This window comes from Podarcis vaucheri, assembly GCF_965113315.1.
Source record: "Podarcis vaucheri genome assembly, chromosome: Z".
NCBI lineage: Eukaryota > Metazoa > Chordata > Lepidosauria > Squamata > Lacertidae > Podarcis > Podarcis vaucheri.
The window spans coordinates 7,133,134-7,152,323 of record NC_138758.1 but is presented as its reverse complement, the minus strand read 5'-3'; the positions used below and the strand labels follow the sequence as shown (position 1 = coordinate 7,152,323).

The window sequence follows — 19,190 nt, the reverse complement described above, 5'->3', positions numbered from 1 at the left end:
ACCTATTTATCTGACATGTGAATGGCCCATGGCCCAAGCATTAATAAACTACTACTGCGTTGTCTGAATTCAAGAGCTGGAATCATTAAATTTTAAACAATGCCTTAGAAAACCATAATGGGGTGATCTACCCCGCACAGACACAGCTACATGCACAGGAAGAACGAATCTTAAAACCCATTGGGGTGTTCCACCCCCCCTTTTGTCTGTACACATGGGCATATGAGCTGTTTAATATTTTGCTTCTCCCTGACTTCATAGGATCATAGGATTCTGACAGGGTTGCCAACTTGAATAAAATATGGGGTGGCGGAGGGGTGGTAAGTTCCACTCCATATAATTGATCACATGACGAGGTGCACGTACATCATTTGAATGGCAATGCCAATCAACCGGAGGGGGGCTCAAATATTTTATTGGGGCCCCCAAAGACCCCTCTGCCGCTAGCAGTTGGCTCCTGTGGACTCTATGCATCTTCATCTCCACAGAAGGTGAAGGAGGTTTGCCAACAGAGACGTCCTTGTTGTCAACTGAGAAAACAGAAAGGAGAGGTTCCATGGGAATACTGGAAGAAGTTTTGAGTCCTCCTGTTTATAAGAACATCAATGAACCTGACTGGATTAGGCTAATGAGCTATCTGTCCCATTTCCTTTTCTCACAGTGATCAACCAGATGTCTAGCTGCTTGGATCATGCTTCATCTGGTCAGCCTCTGTGAAAACACATAGCATAGATGGGCCATTGGCTTGATCTAGCAGGATGTTCTTATGTTATTAACAGGAAGTTAAGAACCTGCGTCCACAGCATGGTTCACGCTAGTGATTCCCAACAGTTGGTACTCAGAGGCAAACTACCAGTGAATCAAGAATCTAATCATCCTTGTTAGTAACTGCCAACAACCATTCCCTCAACTAGCTCCCATAATAGGCAAAAGGAGGGTATATGCCAGGCCCGGGGCTGGCAAACAGACCTATGGAAAGGAAAACTTAAAGAAGAATGGGGGGAGCAAAGCAGGGAAGGGGAGAATAAAGAAATTGCATCCTTCTTTCCCTTCTTCTGTGCCAGCATGAGCCCGGTAGACCTTAGGATTTTTGGCAGTTCCTGTAGCTTCCATCCACCCTTTCCCGTCGCTTTTTGGATTGCTCTGTAATTTAGCAAAATGATGCTTGATATTACTGGCTTAAAATTCACCAGGTCTTAAGCGCTGCTCTTAAAAGTCCCCCACCCCTGTTCAAGAGCAACATTTAGTCCTTTTTAAAATACCAAAAACAGTTTGCATTGCAGAATTCTGAAAGCGTTCAAATTTCAAAATTTGGGGCCAGTACACATACATGTGCCACAGAAAATCTAAGTACTAGAAAGACTATCATATAATGCACCATATCACTTCATATAAACCTTTCAATGTTTCTAAAATGAAACTTTAACGTTCTGTTCCATCATATCTTTTTTTGAAAAAAAACATGCTAAATATCAGCCTGTTTTTCTTTTAAAAATATATACATATCATTTCTAAAATCTAAATACAGTGGTGCCCCGCAAGACGAATGCCTTGCAAGACGAAAAACTCGCTAGACGAAAGGGTTTTTCGGTTTTGCGTTGCTTCGCTAGACGAATTTCCCTATGGGCTTGCTTCACAAGACGAAAATGTCTTGCACTTTTTAAAAAAAGCCGCTTGAAGAGGCACAGTTGCGACGGACCGTGCTTTGCAAGACGAAAAACATCGCAAGACGAAAAGACTCGCGGAACGAATTCTTTTCGTCTTGCGAGGCACCACTGTATCAAATATTTAAGTGTGCTTATACTGTATGAATAAGTACATCAAAATTCCTTCCCTTTACAGCAGCAAGCAGTCTGAGGTTTAAACTGACCATATCCACACTATGCATTTAAACCACCATGATACCACTTTAACAATCATGGCTTTTCCTAAAGAATTGTGGGAACTGTAGTTTGTTAAGATTGCTGGGAGTTGCTAGGGTACACTTATTCCCTTCAAAGCACTAACAATCAGTTCCTCTTCCCAGGGAACTCTGAGATATGAAGATCTGCGAGGGGAATGTTGGTCTCCTAATAACTCTCAGCACCCCTTACAAACTACAGTTCCCACAGTTCTTTAGGGGAAGCCAGGTCAATCAAAGTGATGTCACAGTGTTTTAAATCCATGGTGCAGATGTGGCCTCTTACACCTCTTATTTAAAGTGGCGGGGGAATACAGAACTGGTCTTACATGTACACAAGCCTAGCTTCCCAGACTGAGACCAGAAAGTAATGGGAAATTCCCTTTCTTTCTTTCTTTCTTTCTTTCTTTCTTTCTTTTCTTCAGGTACCTTCCATTCTCCCGAGTGTCCACTGCATGAGCCAGCCAGTCTTGTGTAAGAAACTGTTGTTGGGTTCTGCCCTATTAAAGCAAAAACAAAAACAACCATCATAGAGCATTGTCAATACAGTGACATTTCCTCAAACCCACATGAAAGGATTTTCTGTCTTTCCTCCTTTTGGTGGGAAGACATTTTACAGGGAATAAAATAAGGAAAGAGAGGAGTAAGCACAATGAGCAGGTTTTCAGAACAAAACTAGGATGAGGAGGGGGAAAGGAGTGTGATGTCTTGTGTCATCTATAAACAACAATTAGAAGACATCACTGTCAGACCTCAGTAGACTCCCAAGGCAAAGGCAGCACTGGAAGGTAATCGGCTGCCTGCTTTGACCTACTAAAGAAGAACAGAAATGATAGGAAGAGATCCTCTATTTCCCCATCTCTCTCTGAAAAATATGAGGCCTCCTCCTCTACATTTTCTTATGAAGAAAAACTCCTTTCTGATATGAACACTGGGAGTAAATGCTGTCACTGCAGGACCACTGTGCATAAACCTTTTCAGATGCCAATGAAGGTGATGTGGAGAAGAAAAAGGCATTTCCCCAACACATACAAAAAAGTAGAATTGATTCACAAAGTTCACTGCCACAGCAGCCAGCTTATTGTGGTGTTTAAAGTGTTGGGCTTGGAGTACGTGGGAGCTCAGGGTTCAAATTCCCACTCAGTTTGCATACATGAAACTCACTAAAGGTGTATTCAGATATGAGGATTATCACCTTAGCTTTCCTGAATGCAGCAATAGTGCTTCTGTCTTGAATTCTAACCCCTGTTGTGTTGATGGAACTGCGGCTGTTTGATCGATATGTAGTGAAGGTGCCAGGCTAGCCCCCCTGGGGAGAGCATTCCACAAATGGGGAGCAGGAAAACAGGTAACCAGTTACTTTCCCTGCCTTTTTGCTGCTTTCCTCCTCTGCTGCCAGTCAGTAGAGACAATGCTGCAGATGTGGCAATTTTAGCTTTAAATGTGAAATTTTATCAGATTTCTCCCATATTTCTACTTCAAACCATCCAAATGTTTCTAGCAAGCCCAATGAAAAAGCATGAAGACAATAGCTCTTCTCTGTCATTCTCGCCAAGCGGTCAGTGTTCAGAAGTATACAGTCTCTGAATACAGATGGCTGTAACCAAAAGAGTTTTACACTGAATAGACCCACTGAAATGAAAGGACCTGATAGCCAGGTCCATTAATATCACTGGTTCTACTATGAACTTTATTGAGCTTTGAAAACTAAGCTGCAAAGCTGACCACTAGGCTGTTATTCTTTAACACTGGTTTAAATGTGTTGTACTGTGTTTTGACAATTGCTTTTAACATGTTTGTTTTTATTACTATATATTTTATAATCATGTTTTCAAACATCGTAAGCCCAGGTTGGCCAAACGACGGGATAGAAATGTTGGCATCCATCTGCCTTGAGAGAAGAAGAAGAGTTTGGATTTGATATCCCGCTTTATCACTACCCTAAGGAGTCTCAAAGTGGCTCACATTCTCCTTTCCCTTCCTCCCCCACAACAAACACTCTGTGAGTTGAGTGGGGCTGAGAGACTTCAAAGAAGTGTGGCTAGCCCAAGGTCACCCAGCAGCTGCATGTGGAGGAGCGGGGAAGCAAACCCAGTTCACCAGATTATGAGTCTACCACTCTTAACCACTACACCACACTGGACAATGGAGTATGCCTTTGAGGGTGAAGCCAGACTGATGTAAGCAGGCTTGGGGCACAAGCCTGGGCAGGCTGTATGGATGTCCTGGGCTGTTCGGATGACAAGACAGCTCTCTTGGCCTTGCTGACGGGGTCCAAAGAAAAGCAGAGCAGGATGTCTGGCACCAGATTGGCTGCAGGAGTTGCCAGAAGGAGGCATAACAAGGCGCCATTAGGTAGGCACCCTGGATTTCTGTAAGGTTTACTTCTAAGGCTTTTATTCTCCAGAAGATATCCCACATGGCAGTGGAGATTCAGGATCAGAGTTTTTCTTCAACTAGATTGGCTAACTTCCCAGGTGGACGAGCCCCATCTGCCCCTTATAAATGTGTCATCATCATCATCATTATAAATCAATAAAATTAGTAATAAGACAGTCCCTGCACTCAGGCATAACACACAAGGACCAAAATTTGGTAGAAAGGAGGAAAAAGAGGAAGCTTTGGCACCACTTCTTAAAGTCACCACTCTCATAATGACACTTAGGATGAAATTTAGAATTATAGATTCATAGAGTTGGAAGGGACCACGAGGGTCATCTAGTCCAACCCCCAGCAGTGCAGGAATCTTTTGCCCAACATGGGGCTCAAACCCACAACCCTGAGATTAAGTGTCTCATGCTCTACCAACTGAGCTATGCTACCAACTGAGCTGTGCTTCTAGTAGCCTGCTGGAATGGTTGCCACTATGTGACAGTTGAGGGAAGGCCAGAGACAGCTGGTCTCCCAGCAGAGCTGGTGAAACAGCCCTGCCTCACTTCTCTCCCTCTGCTCCCCAGCTTTAATGGAACGGGAGAGTTAGCAGCAGTCAGTCTCTCAGCACTGGGGGTGAATAACCCCGTTTCTTCACTTCTTTCAGTTGCCATCATTACCCTCATTTTAGAACAGTGTTAATTGGCTGATGCTGCATAGAAACAGGCAAACTGGATTTGATTCACACTGAGGATGCATTGAAGAGTGGGGAGAGAAAAGCTGGGCATTGCTGCAGGCAGCGGGTCACAGAATCGCAGAATAGTAGAGCTGGAAGGGACCACAAAGATCCTCTTGTCCAATCCCCCTGCAACTCAGGAATCTTTTGCCTAACATGAGGCTCAAACTCACAACCCTGAGGTTAAGTCTCATGCTTTACCACTGACTAAGCTATTTGGCCCAGTGATGGGAGTCACTTCTTGGGGGAGACATCAAAGGACACTGTCCTTTGTTCCTTCTAGCCATTGGGGGCCAGGGACTGCACTCTTGTGCATGGGGCTGATAGATGGAGAAAGGACCCAAGTGAGAGGCAGAGAAGTGAAGATCCAGGTGGGGAGAAAAAAGCTCTCAGGTGAGATCTGGATGGGCCTGTCATTGGCTGGTATTGAGTGCTGGCTTTGGACAGAAAGAAGGTTCTATATTTGTGCACTGTTTTTCTGTATTCTAAGACACCCTGAAACTGATTTCCCCCTCCCTTTATTTTGTCTTCTCTTGTTAGAGAATCTGCATATTATTATATACTTCTCCTTATTATGATTGTTTTGATCTTTATGTTGTATAGTTATTATGATATGTAGTGGACATTTGTGTTCTATGTTGTAAACTGCCCTGTGGTCATTTGAAGAAAGGTGATGCAGACATTTAATAAATAAAACAAACTTCTAGGCATGGGTAAACCTAGCCAGTCAAGAATGGCATGATTAATAGGCTAGACAATCAGACTGGATGATGCCACCACAGTATGCAGCCAGTCAGATTTAGGAACATGAGAATATTGCCAAGGGCATTCAAAGCAAATTCAAAGCTAAGTCAATTATCCCTGACTAGGGAGATTCTTTTGACCCCTCTTGGAAAGGTCATTGGTGGGGTAGAGGAGTTTCTCCAGTCTGCTGAAAACAGATTTTAAAAATATCACCCCTAAGGATGCATTAGCAAAATTCACTCGGAGAGCAAAACTGCACTTAAAAAGAAAGGAGTATAAAATATTTTGCCAAATATAAGAGATTTTAGAGGGCCTAACTGAAACTGATAGAGAATGTAAAATTGGCAAAATTAGGGCAACTTGAAAAAAAACACACAAAAAAACACACCTCCCAAACCCAGAAGCAAGAGAGGAAAAGATTAAAGCAGAGCAATGTACAAACAGCCCTGGCAGTAATCTTACTTTTTTCTGTGAATATTATCCCTGCAACATTAATTCCCCTTAAAGGAAGCAACAAGTCTCAGGCTCACAGTATATTTTCCAAGCAGATTATCATAGCAAACATGTCAGTTGACAAGTCTGGTTGAAAACAGCAGGTTTAATGAAGCACATGAGTCTGGCTTACGTTACTAAGAGTGCTTTAGAACACCACATTGGAGGGTGTCTCATACTAGCAACATAGGAAGAGGCCTTATACTGAGACAAACCTGTTGGTTTGTCTAGCGCACCATTGCCTACACAGGCCGGCAGCAGTGGCAGACTTTGGGCTCTCAAATTTCAGCAGTGTGATGCTAATATTTGGGGAAGGGGACACCTCTAGTGCTCCATTCTACATCATTTTTGCTGCTCCTAAAATGCCTCTGCTGCTGATGGTTCTTCAGGGTTTCAGGAAGGTCTCCCAGCCCTACGTGGAGATGTTGGAAATTGAACCTGGAACCTTCTGCATGCAAGGCAAATGGTCTGGCACTGAGCAACAGTCTTTGCCTTTTTTTCTGCTACCAGATCGGAAACCTCAGGTGCAATGGGCAAATGTGGCCCTGAATGCCTCTCTGTCCCACCCTCCAGTTTGCACCCTCTCCTCAGCACTCTCTCCCCCCCCACACACACCTCACTATTCTTGCTTTGCACTCCTTTTGCGTGCTTCTGCCTGCCTGGAATATGTTCTTACACTCTGGTTGTTATAGATTTTTTTTTTTTTGAGAACACAGCACCAGTTCTATGCTAAAACTGTTTCTTTCTTTCTAAAACATGCCCTTTGAAATGCAAGTTTCTCCCCTATACCCCTTATCTTTAGCTTGCAGAAAAGGCTATAAAGGTAAAGGTAAAGGTACCCCTGCCCGAACGGGCCAGTCTTGACAGACTGTGGGGTTTGTGCGCCCATCTCACATTTATTAGCCGGGGGCCAGCGCTGTCCGAGGACACTTCCGGGTCACGTGGCCAGCGTGACATCGCTGCTCTGGCGAGCCAGAGCCGCACACGGAACGCCGTTTACCTTCCCGCTGGTAAGCGGTACCTATTTATCTACTTGCACCCGGGGGTGCTTTCGAACTGCTAGGTGGGCAGGCGCTGGGACCGAACAGCGGGAGCGCACCCCGCCGCGGGGATTCGAACCGCCGACCTTTCGATCGGCAAGCCCTAGGCGTTGAGGCTTTAGCCCACAGCGCCACCCGCTATAAAGGTCCCCAATTCAGAAGTCGCCCCAGGGGCAAGGGTGCCATCTCCCTTGCTCTCTGAAGGTTTATTTGCAGCCCTCAGCCGGAATGAATGTACGCTGCTGTCTGGGTGAGAGCCAGAGTAGGAGTGTCTGCAGAGGTGGAATGGGACACCTGAATGTCTGAAAATTGATCTTGGGGTCCAAACTATTGAGAATAGATGGATTTGGAGTGTATGGATGTTTTGTATACTATTTTTTCCACTGTTATAAGCATTGTTCTCTATCCTGTTCAGTTTTAAGCTGTCAAATAAGGTCTGGTTACAGATAGGTAGCCGTGTTGGTCTGCCATAGTCAAAATAAAAAAATTCCTTCCAGTAGCACCTTAAAGACCAACTAAGTTAGTTCTTGGTATGAGCTTTCGTGTATCTGAAGAAGTGTGCATGCACACGAAAGCTCATACCAAGAACTAACTTAGTTGGTCTTTAAGGTGCTACTGGAAGGAATTTTTTTATTTAAAATAAGGTCTGTTAAATGATCTCATTTCTATTTATTTCATTCATATATACCCAGACCCTGTGATCAGCATCTGAGGCCCTTCTTCATGTGCCTCCTCCACAAGAGGTCCCAAGGGCAGCAGCATCAGGAGAATAGGACTTTTCTGCAGTGGCTCCCTTTTTGTGGAATGCTCTCCCCTAGCAGACTCACCTGGCACCTTCATTACATATCTTAGGTGTCATGAATGATTTAGTTGAGATTCCTGCATTGCAGGGGGTTGGATTAAATGACCCCTGGGGTCACTTCCAACTCTACAGTTCTATGATTCACTTTACCTATGGCCCCACCCACCACTAGCAGGTGACACACCACACCAGAAAGGAATCAGGCCCTGAGGACAAAACAAAATTTCTCTACCCAGGTGTATGGATTGCACCTTTCTGATTGTGGTTGTTAGCACATGCTGAAATGACCGCTGGATTCCACCACAGAGGTTTTTTCTCTTCCACCTCCATGACACTCTTGCTGATCGAAGCAAAGCTAAACCACACACAGTTCTGGGGCATGTACAGAGTTCTGGCTGAATTAGGGTACTCTGCAACAATCGGTCTATCTTGCTAGGTTGTGTCTCCTTCCACTGGCCTTGAGATGGGGAAGAAATTCAATCCATTTAATAATAATATATAATAATTATTTTTTATTTGTATCCCGCCCTCCCCAGCCAAGGCCTGGCTCAGAGTGGCTAACATCATAAAAACAACACAATATACATAAAAACAGACATCAATTAATTAAAATACATCTTAAAATTATTTAACATTTAAAAGTGAACCTATCTCACATCATCCAACATAATATGAGAACCAAAATTCTCACTTGAAATTCACACTTCTCCAAATTCTGCAATGCAGTTTCCCAGTCAAGCAATGCATTACAAAAATGCATAAGCTAGGGTAAAGCGTGCATACGAATGCAATCAATGGTGAAGGTAACATACAAAAATGCATTATATTAGGGAAAATAATGTACTCATTTGTGTACATTATGAAAGAATGTGATGAATTTTCATGAGAAAATTAATTCACAAGCTGATGTTGAAATGTGTTGAGCTAAACCTATGACTAGAAAAAATAAGAAACTGAGAGAAACTTAAATTTTCAGCTTCACTCATCGCTAGTGGCTAGTTTAGACAACTTTGACAAGAATGACTAACCCATGACTCAGAAGTATATGGTCTGAATAGGGAAGCTCCACTTAACTAATAACTATTGATAGACCTAGCCTCTATTAATTCACCCATCCCTACTGGCACCTGACCTTCAGATTCCAGATGTCAGGCTTTTTGTCCACCTCCGCCTGGAGATCCTGGACCCTGAATCAGAGACTTTCAGCATGCAAAAAACCAACAAACCTGAGCTTTTCCACTGAGCTACAGCCAGATATCTGAGGCCCAACCAATCTTATTTGCAACACTGCCCAATCACAGGAGAGGGTGGGATGACTAACACTTGCTAATCATCTCTTGAAATGATACTACAGATGTAGAAAAATAAGCATTCCAATCAGCCCAGGGGGCAAGGGGTGGTAGGAAGGAAGGTGGAGCTAGCAGGGTAGATGTTAATAATCAGGGAGCCCCATAGGTTTGGGGTTAAGAAGCTTACATAGCCAAACGAGGAGAGAAGGGAATGCAGCTTGTCAGGTTCAGGACTTTGGTCCTCACTCCTTCCTTAATTGCATGAAGAAGGAATGCAAAGAGGAGGCAACTGAGAGGAGGAGAAGTAGCAGGATTAAGGGGCTTTGACAGCAAGGGCCCCACTTGCCAGATGGTGCCAACACCTAATGCTGGTTTTGCAGTGTGTGGTTTCAAGCAGCCAGATTGGCTCTTGTGCACATTTTGTGTAGCTTTTTAAAAAAGAAAAATGAAATTGATGCAATACTGGAGCAACCCAGGTAGGGTAGATTGAGTCCTTCTAGGTCTAAGAAATCCTGAGGTTATGTTTACAGGAAGAGGGAAATGCCCATAAATGGCAGTTTCTGTTTGTCAAATTGTATCCGACTTCAAAGGAAACAACTTGTTGTGAATAATAGATGCTATACAAGGAACCAGCCTCAGCCTTCAGAGACTGCAGTGAGAAATGTGCTCTTGGCTGACGCGTGCCTCCCTGATGCAGGCGGTAGGTTACTTGCAGTAGCTTGGAGAGGTCTCCTGGATAAACTGGAGGAAGCTAGCTGGAAGTAATCTGGAACCATGTGGAGACGCAGATTTGACGGCATTTCTTCTGCTTTATTTGGCACAGTGCTCGGTTGCAGCAGCTCTGCCTTCCGTGTATTTACAGCTTCATGCTGCTTCCCCTCACATCGGTTCTTCAAAACGGTTGCCTGTGCAAAGACAGATTCTATGCTGGCTTTCTCTCTCTCCCTCCCTCCTTCATTCTACAACTCCGACAGGCAGTTGACTTGACATATCCAGCGAAGGGCTGGGAGGCGGGGCGACCATTCCCTCGCTGCCTTAAGAAAGGACATGCCCAGTCATCTGAAGAATCATGACAAGACTTTTCTGTACAGGCATTTTGAGTTTTGTAATATCAGATGCTGCTTGTGGAGGAGAGCAGTTGTTACTGCTCCGTCTGGCAGGAAGAAGATGTTACAGACTTGTTAACTATAAATTATTTTGTCATGGATGTTCCAGGATTCAGCTAGGCTCAGGGCAGCATATATGCTTTGCTTCACAACAAACCAGATGTAGTGACAGCTACCAACATGGACAGCTTTAAAAGAGCATTGCAGAAATGCATGGAGGTTAAAGATTGTTAAGGGATAACAGCCATGATAGCTATGTCGTGCCTCCACTGAAAGAAGCACGATGCCCCAGCATAACAATTCCCGGGTATCACAAGTGAGGAGAGTGCTGTTGCACTCAGGTTCTACTTATGGGCTTCCCATAGGCATATGGTTGGCCACTGTAAGAACAGGAGTCTGAATAAGATGCAGAACTCTTCCTAAATTCATGTATTGACCAATCCGACTGTAAGAACATAAGAAGAGCCTGCTGGATCAGGCCAATGGCCCTATGTTCTCACAGTGGCCACCTTGATTCTTGTAGGAAACCCTCAAGCAGAGCCAAACCTGAGAGCACTCACCTCCTGTGCTTTCCAGTAACTGGTATTCAGAAGCATTTATGCCTCTGACTGTGGAGTTGGAGCATAGTTAGCATAACTAGTAGCCGTTGACCACTTTGTCCTGCATGAATTTGCCCAACCCTCTTTTAAAGTCATTCAAGTTGGTGGCTATCGCTGCAAGTTCCATAGCTATTTTGATTCAACAACAATGCCCAGAGTTCAGGAAGTTGGAGATGTTCCTGTAGTATAATCTTTCATAGCCCATCATCTCCACCTGATGGTTGAGGATACACACACACACACCAGCAACAGGAGGGCTACAGTGGTACTAGCACCACTCTTTTTTGCCTTGGTCAGACGACACCTGGAACACTGTCTTCAGTTCTGGTCACCAGAATTTAAGAAGGACATTGACAAGCTAGAATGTGGGCAGAGGAGGGCAACCAAGATAATCAAAGATCTGGAAACTAAGCCTGATGAGGAGTGGCTGATGGAACTGGTTATTTTTAGCCTGCAAAATAGGAGACTGAGAAGAGATATGATAGCCATCTTCCAATATATGAAGGGCTGTCACATGGAAGACAGAACAAGTTTGGTTACTCCTGCTTTGGAGGGTAGGTCTCAAATTAATGGTTTCAAGTTACAAGAAGATTCCGCCAAAACATCAGGAAAAACTTTCTGACAGTAAGAGCTGTTTGACCATGGAACCATCTCCCTTGGAAGGTGGCAGACTCTCTTTCAATGGAGGTTTAGAAGCAGAGGTTGGACAGCCAGCTGTTATGGATGCTTTAGTTGAGATTCCTGAATCCCAGAGGGTTGAGATTCTTGAATCCCAGAGGGTTGAGATTCCTGAATCCCAGAGGGTTGGACTAGATGGCCCTCAGGATCCCTTCAAACTCTGTGATTCTGTAGCATCCTCTCTGTCCCATAATATAAAAAATTGGTTACCATGAATTATTGGCTGCATTCACATTCCATTTCCTTCTTTTTTCCTGCATTTTATTTGAGTTTCCATAAAAGCCACTTCTGAAAAAAACTAATGGAATATCATGCACGTTTAGTGCTCATTTCACTGTTGATGCTAGAAAAAAATCATTTTCAGCCTTCTTTACTCAGAAAATAACAGGAGTAAAGTGATGAAATGTGGGGCAGTATATTAGCATATGGTTCTTCCCTCTTGTTTTAATCATGGGAGAACAGAAGCAGACATGTATGGAATGGGTGGGGGAATAGTGACATTGCCCAAAGGACTTTGTTGTGTTGCACAACACCCACTGATGTGAATGAAATTTAGCACAACATGCCAGTATATTGGCTTTAAAAGCTGCAGTTCTGTAACACAACAGGTACCGCATTGTGAAAGGAACATTGGAAAATGGGACAAAAGCGCTAGCATTATAATCAGGAAAATTAATGCAATATGTCTGAATTCACCCATTGGTTGACCATAGATATGGGGCAAACATACACAAGCCTGTCTGATCCTTAAGAAGCCCTGTTTGTGGCCTGCAAGTAAGGGTCATGAGCCTGGTGTAGGGCTGGCATTTCAGCACCTAAGACATTTCAGCACCTAAGGCAAACCACAAAGTGGCACCTCCCTGCCAGGGAATAAGAGGTGAGTGAAGCTCTACGTCAGGACAGGGCAGATCTACTATGAAATAATAAAACGTGAGCTTCAGGGCTCCTAATCCCTGCTTCAGGGGCTCCAGAAGCAATTTTAGTCATGCCCACACTGCTTAACATTTTGCCATCTAGGAGGCCCCATTTGAGTTGTACAACTCAATTTTTATTTTTATTTTTTTGTATATATTTCAACAGTGCCAAAGTCTGAGCATCAATAGCACAGATGCTGTAAAGCTTGTTGTAAAAAACCCACTAAAGAAGAGAAAAGTGGCTGCCCAGATCTTGTTGCTGGTTGTGAAGGAGCCCTCATAACCGTTCAAGTTTCAGGCCCCCCAAAATGTAGGCCCACCACTTCATCAGGAAGAAGTGGGGGAGGGAAATCAAATCAACCATGTTCAATGGTTGAACTGGAAATCAAAGGCCATGGCAGCGGGGCAGGGGAGCTACTCTGAATCATGCCAGGCAGGTGTAGACTCCAGGAGACCCCAGAGGGCAGTGCCCACTGTTTCCTCCCATGGAGTGGGAAGAGAAGAGCAGCACCCCCAATTTGCCAAGAGGCTGCTGTAGAGGCAGCCTTTGAGGGTGCATCATCCTACTAGGTCTCCTGCCTCTACATAGGGGGGAAGTTGCTGAAAGGCTATACAGTGGTGCCTCGCAAGACGAAAATAATCCGTTCCGCGAGTCTCTTTGTCTAGCGGTTTTTTTGTCTTGCGAAGCAACCCTATTAGTGGCTTAGCGGATTAGCACTATTAGCGGTTTAGCGGCTATTAAAGGCTTAGCGGCTTAGTGGCTAAAAGGCTATTAGCAGCTTAGCGGCTTAGAAAAAGGGGGGAAGCGGAAAAAAATCTCAAGACGTTTTCGTCTTGCGAAGCGACTCAAAAATGGAAAACCCTTTCGTCTAGCGGGTTTTCCGTCTTGCGAGGCATTCGTCTTGCGGGGCACCACTGTATCTCAGCAGGAAGTGATCTGACCATGACAAGGGACTGGTGTCAATATCCCCCACCTTCTTCCTGCCCAGCTGAGAAAACACATCCAGAGTGTAACCTGTCACATGCATTAGGCTGATGATGTTGGGACAGCCCCATGGTTATCACGGCAGCCATAAAGTCCTGAACCACCCCAGAGCTAACCACTTTGGGCCTTCAGCATGGATGCTAAGTCCCCCAACACCAGCAGTCTGGGAGTCCTCAACACTGCCTCCAAGATCAGCTCTGACAGCTCTGTCAGGGAGACTGCTGGGCAGTGGGGTGGGTGGTGAACCAGCAGAATCCCTAATCTGCCCCGATTGCCTAGTACCAAGAACACACACTCTAAATCCCATCCCAAACTGGACACACAAAGAGAGAACACACAAACTCTGCCTCCCTTCCCCTCAAGTCTGCCTTGATGCTACCCCGAATACTTAGAATATCCAAAGACGCACATTTAAAAAAAAGGAAGAAAGGAACTACATATGTCCATGTGCAGTGAGGTGTTATGTCATTTCTACCAATGTTTACGGGGTGTGGAGGTGACACTGATGCACTACTTCATAAACATGCCCATGTATATGTATAGGAACAATGCACAGTAGGCAACTTCCTTACATGAAGGTATGCTCAATTTCAAAGGCTCTGCACAAAACTGTTCTGTCAAAAACCTCAACCCTGTGTATTTCAAACCCTATGAGTATACATAGCCCTAATCCACAAAACCATAACCCACCATAAGTTTCCTAACCTTTAGGGTGCCCCGAGATGCTTTGTTGTTGCTGTTTTGCTACAATGGACTAATGCAGCTCCTCCCCTGGAAATTCAAAAGAAGAGTTTATTAACAGCTGTCAAAAGTGATACATGATCAGTAGCAGTATATCTATAAGAATTGGATGCTGGAAACTGACAACTAGCCTAGGTGGGTTAGTTTCATACTGTGAGGCTTGTAGGCTTCCCTGAAGTCAGTATATTGTGGAAGTGATGTGAGCACATACTGAAAATCTAGGTTTGCACAATTAAAGTGGATTGAAGGGATCTGTTGCACATCCAGAACAAATCCACAGCAATGCACCTTTTGTAGCTAGGAATGCAACAGGGAAATGCAGTGAGCAAATGTGGAATGGAAGTATGATGAACTAGAAGATATATAGACACAACACAGGCAAATCAGTATGCATGCTCAGTGTCATAGCGAACATAAGAAGATCAGGCTGGATCAGCCTAATGGGACTTCTAGCCCACCCTCCTTTCTTTACAGATCCCAACCAGATGCCCGTGGGAAACCTGAGTACAAGAGCACTCCCCTCTTCCTGGTTTCCAGCAATTTGTATAACCTTCCTACAAATGCTCAGTAAATCATGGACATAGCCTAACCCCATTTGAGCTTTTGGGCAAGGAAATCAGGATGAATGCCCAATAAACAGCTTGCCGTGTAAGAGACTCTGGAAGCACGTAGAAAAGGATAGGCCTTTGCTTTGGCCTCGTATGGCATTCTTATGCTTTTACGTGCTAAGAAAACACTGGCAGATTTACAATACTATGCAGATTATTTATGCCAAACAGTGGTAGTTTTCTCAGGCCACCCTGCCTAATGCAAACCAGCATCCCAAAATTATATCAGTTACATGAACCCATTTGTCAGTGTGGAGCTGATTGCAAGGCTAAATAGTTAAGGAAGGTTGCTCTGCTCCTTTAAAACCCTCAATTTTCCCCTTGCCTGGCTTAAGTGCACATTTGCATCTTCAGAACCCCCCTCCCTTCTCCAATCTGACATCTCTAAATAAAAACTCTCTGCTTGGACTAGTTGCCTCTTCGCCTGCCTTGGGAAAAATCTGTCCCGGTGCTCCGGGAGATATTCATTGCCACTTTAAATCATATAACAGCGTGCAAAGCAAAAATATGTGGCGTGGAGGGGAAGAATAAATAAAAATAAACCAGTGGTCTCTTAATGAGCTGACTGTACTTTGCATCAAGGGGAAGAATAATACTAAGGAGGGGGAAGAGTGAGAAGCTGTATATTTATGTGTGTTAAAAATAATATATAATTGGTTTCCCGCCCCCCCCCCATCATATTGCAGCTGTTGCCTAGGCATAAAGAGCAGAGCGAGAGGTGGGATATATATATGAATATGTATATGTGTGTGTATATATATATTCCTCCTTGCACAGATAACCTCTCTCTTAAAGGGAGAGAGAGAGATTTTTCAAAAAGTTATTATTGGGAAATAGCAAAGCGGCTGGTATTCTCAGCGAACCGAAGTCTGCAGAATTGCTCCGCCCTTCTCAGCTTGTTGGAAGGGGTGTTAAATTCTTGAGCATTGGGAATGGGAGCAGAGGCTTCGCGCTCTCCTTTCCTCCTCTCTCCCCCAGTATCACTACGGACCCCGCCTCGTTTTCTAGTGAGATGCGGTGCAGACACTAAGCCTTAAAGCTCAGGAACGTGCCCCCCGAGAACAAGACGGACTAGTCACCTAGGTCAGAAGGACTGCTAGAAGCGTTTTCTCCTTCTCCTCCTCCTCGTTCGCCCCCCGCCTCGCCTGCCTTCCACTCTTCTCTGCATTACCTGGACGCTGAGCATCGCTCGCTCTCTGTGCGTGGGGGGGGGGTGCAGCTCCATCAGAACCTCGAGTGATCCATCTCGGGATGACGCGACAGGGATCCCAACTCCTCGCTTAAAGGCAGCTTCGTTTAGGAGGCAAGCGGTGGGCTCCGGAAGGGCTTTCCCGCACCCACATCTTCTTCCTATTTATTTTTATTTCCACCATCTCCAGCTGGCTGAGTAGGAAACTGGACGAAGGTACGGTGGCACTTCTCCCTCCCTCCCTCCCCCGCCAAAAAAGCACCCAAGCTAGGAACGGCGCGGTTGGTGGGGTGGTTTAGCGGCGCGTATTTCTTACTGGTATGGAGGACGTGGGTGGATCTGTGCCTGTGATTCTTTTGCTTCTCCCTCCCCGCCAAACTAGGTATTCGCCTTTTTTCGTGTATTAAGGGATAGAGAGAGGTGTCTGGTGTGGGGGAGTGGAGTTATTATTATTATTATTATTATTATTATTAGGAGTATAAGAAGTATATTCGGTTGCGTGGACGAGGTCTCTGGGTCTTGAGGTTTCTCTGGACTTTATGCAAAAGAGGATTACTCAAAGCGCAGAGGGAGAGTGCGTGAAACTCTCCTGCGGTTGGACTGAGGGACCTAGAGCCGCGGGCTGCCGTCTAGGTGGACCTGCTGATAAGCGGCTTTTGTGTGTGAGAGAGAGAGTGTGCAGGGGGTGGCAGTGTGTGTGCACGACCTCCAGCGGCGTGTGGCTCGCCGTGCGCCCTTCTCTCCAGGCCGTGCGGTCGTGAGAACGCGCGATCCTCCCGTGCAACGTGTGAATATATATTTTTGCCGGTGTAACCTTGGGGGGGGGGTATGTGTGCGCGCGCGTGCGCCAATGTCTCCTCGCCACCCCTCCACGGTTCGTGTCCCTGCATTAGCTCGGCGTATATGTGAGAGTTTTCCATGGAGGACTGTCGGTCCTGTTTCTGTGCGTACGCGTATCTTCTCTTGCACTGGGGCTGTATCCTGTGGCTCGCGCGCATCTTAAGCGCATCTCTGGGCTGCGTCTCTCAAGTGCGTTTTGGACGCCGGGCGCTTGTGTGTGTGTGTGCGCGCGCGCACGCCTTTGCGCACCTTCTGCTCTCCCTGCCTGCTAGTGTGTGTGTGTGTGTGTGTGTTTAGCTGGTTCCTTTCCTGATCCGTGTGTTTGTGTGTGTGTGTGTGTGCGCGCGCGTGTGCGTGTGCGCGCTCGTGCGATTCTTTCTCTGTGTGCCCTGCGTTGTGTCGCATGGAGAGCTGGCGCTGAGTACGGGGCTCCGTAGCCTGCTTGGGTCTCGTGTGTGTGTGTGTGTGTGTGTGTGTGTGTGTGTGTGTTTTGGGGTGGGGAGAGAAGAGAAAGCAAGCACACACACACACACAAGTCCCCATCACGTAGAGAGACAACCCCAGAAACTGCATAGCAGAGAAGGGGAAAGACAAAGGAACCAGAAGCCGCGTTTGGGTAGCTTGAGCCGGCTAAGCAAGGTAAGGATGGGGGGGTGTGAGAGAAAAGGGGTAGGCTTTTGCCCAAGATAAGAAAAGCGCGCGGGGGATGGAGATTGCATGCATTTCAGCAATGTGGGGAGTTGTGTGCAGAGGGACGGTTTCTCCTTTGCAAATGGATCTTTCGCTTGCAGTTCTCTGTCTCACCCCCTCCCTATTTCCTCTGGAGATCCACGTGAAAGGGGTTTGTTTGGTGAGAAAGAGAGAACTGATTTTGGGAGCGACGTGGTGGGGGCGCTTGACACTGTCTTCCACCCACCCGTTTCCCCGCCGGCCCTCCGCTCCGATATATCTATCTATCTATTTCCCGGGCGGGCCGCGAGGGTATGAAAGAGAGGAGGAGGTGGAAAGAGAGACCCTCTTCCGAGTGCCCCGAGGGAGCTGCCCGCACGCCGGAGGCAGGCGATCCGGGAGCGGCAAGGCTGCGGCAAAGCATTGCGGTGGAGCACCCCCCGCACCGCACCACTGCCGCCGTCCCTAGGGAGAAACCGGGCAGGGAGCCCGCCAGCTTCGGATGGGGGGGGGGGAGGCGGAAGCCAGCCCAGCTGTGGGTTCTTCCTCCTCAAGTCATAGCCTCCCTCTTCCATCTCATAGCAGTCAGCTTCTCCGTTCCACGATCCTGCCCCAGAGGCCTCATTCAGTGCCATGGGAAGGGTCCTTCTACAAATTGTTCAGACCTACGTCCATCATCCATCTTCCCCACGCCACCACTTTCTCTTCCAAAGAATCCCAACGCTCCCCCAGCCTCTCCCACGCTGCCCAGTCCTCGCTGTATCCGTCCCCACCAAAAGATCCGAGCCTGCATGTGCCTCCCTCTTCCATCCTGCCTTTTCTACTCTTCTTTCTGATTCTCTTACCCCCGCTTCCGTCTGCCACACTCTACCCCTATTCATCCCTGATTCCCACCCTCCTCTCCATTTTTCTTCCCTTCTGGTCTCCCATGACCTCCACCTTCTCTCCAGGCTCAGTTTTTCCTTACTCACTTTCCTTACATACTCCTGTCCTGGTCTAATCACACATATACTTTCCTTTCTTCCTCACCGGACACAGATTTCTGCATCCTTTTCATCCTTCAAATTCTCCTTGGCCTTCCCTTCCTCCCCCATTTCTTCTCCTTCCTTCTTTTTCTAACACCGCCCGCCCCAAGTTCCATTCTGTGATCTTCATTGTTCTCCAAGACAACTCCTGGACTTCCTTAGCAACCCATTTTATTTTATTTTATTTTATTTTATTTTATTGCAACTCATTTTTCTTCTCTTCTCTCCCTCTCCCTCTCTCTCTATCTCTCCTTCATAAAGAAGACAACCCAAATGTTTAAATGTCACAAATGCGGTTCAGCAACTTCTTCCCCCAGGAGGTCAGGCAGGGTCCTGTGTTGAAATAAAACTTGAATGCACAGCTGCTGCCAGATTAGGCCATAGATCTGTGTATGTTTGTGTATGTGTAAGATTCATGGAATCCACCTCCTGTGAGAATGCAGAGGTTTGGGGCAAATTATAT

At 46.0% G+C, this 19,190-nt stretch overlaps 1 protein-coding gene and 1 long non-coding RNA gene across 6 annotated transcripts in view; one reads left to right on the top strand and one right to left on the bottom strand.

Moving 5' to 3' along the window:
• Window positions 1-760: 760 nt before the first annotated feature.
• LOC309523481 lies at window positions 761-16,186 on the bottom strand. 2 transcript variants are annotated; one of them, XR_014215383.1, is made up of 4 exons: window positions 16,084-16,186; window positions 14,361-14,426; window positions 1,774-2,400; window positions 761-1,518 (listed from the first exon to the last, which is right to left on the bottom strand). It is a non-coding gene; the product is annotated as an uncharacterized lncRNA (long non-coding RNA). The 2 variants fall into 2 exon arrangements; XR_014215384.1 differs by lacking the exon at window positions 14,361-14,426.
• SLITRK4 (SLIT and NTRK like family member 4) overlaps window positions 15,928-19,190 on the top strand; it is a 21,478-nt gene continuing 18,215 nt past the window's right edge. Inside the window, exon 1 of one of the 4 annotated variants that reach the window (XM_082207221.1) lies at window positions 15,928-16,409. The gene's annotated coding sequence lies outside the window, so the exon portion shown is untranslated. Of the gene's footprint in view, window positions 16,410-16,455; window positions 16,576-16,638; window positions 17,673-19,190 lie in introns of those variants that run through there. The other 3 variants (XR_014215352.1, XM_082207222.1, XM_082207220.1) reach the window with 3 other exon arrangements.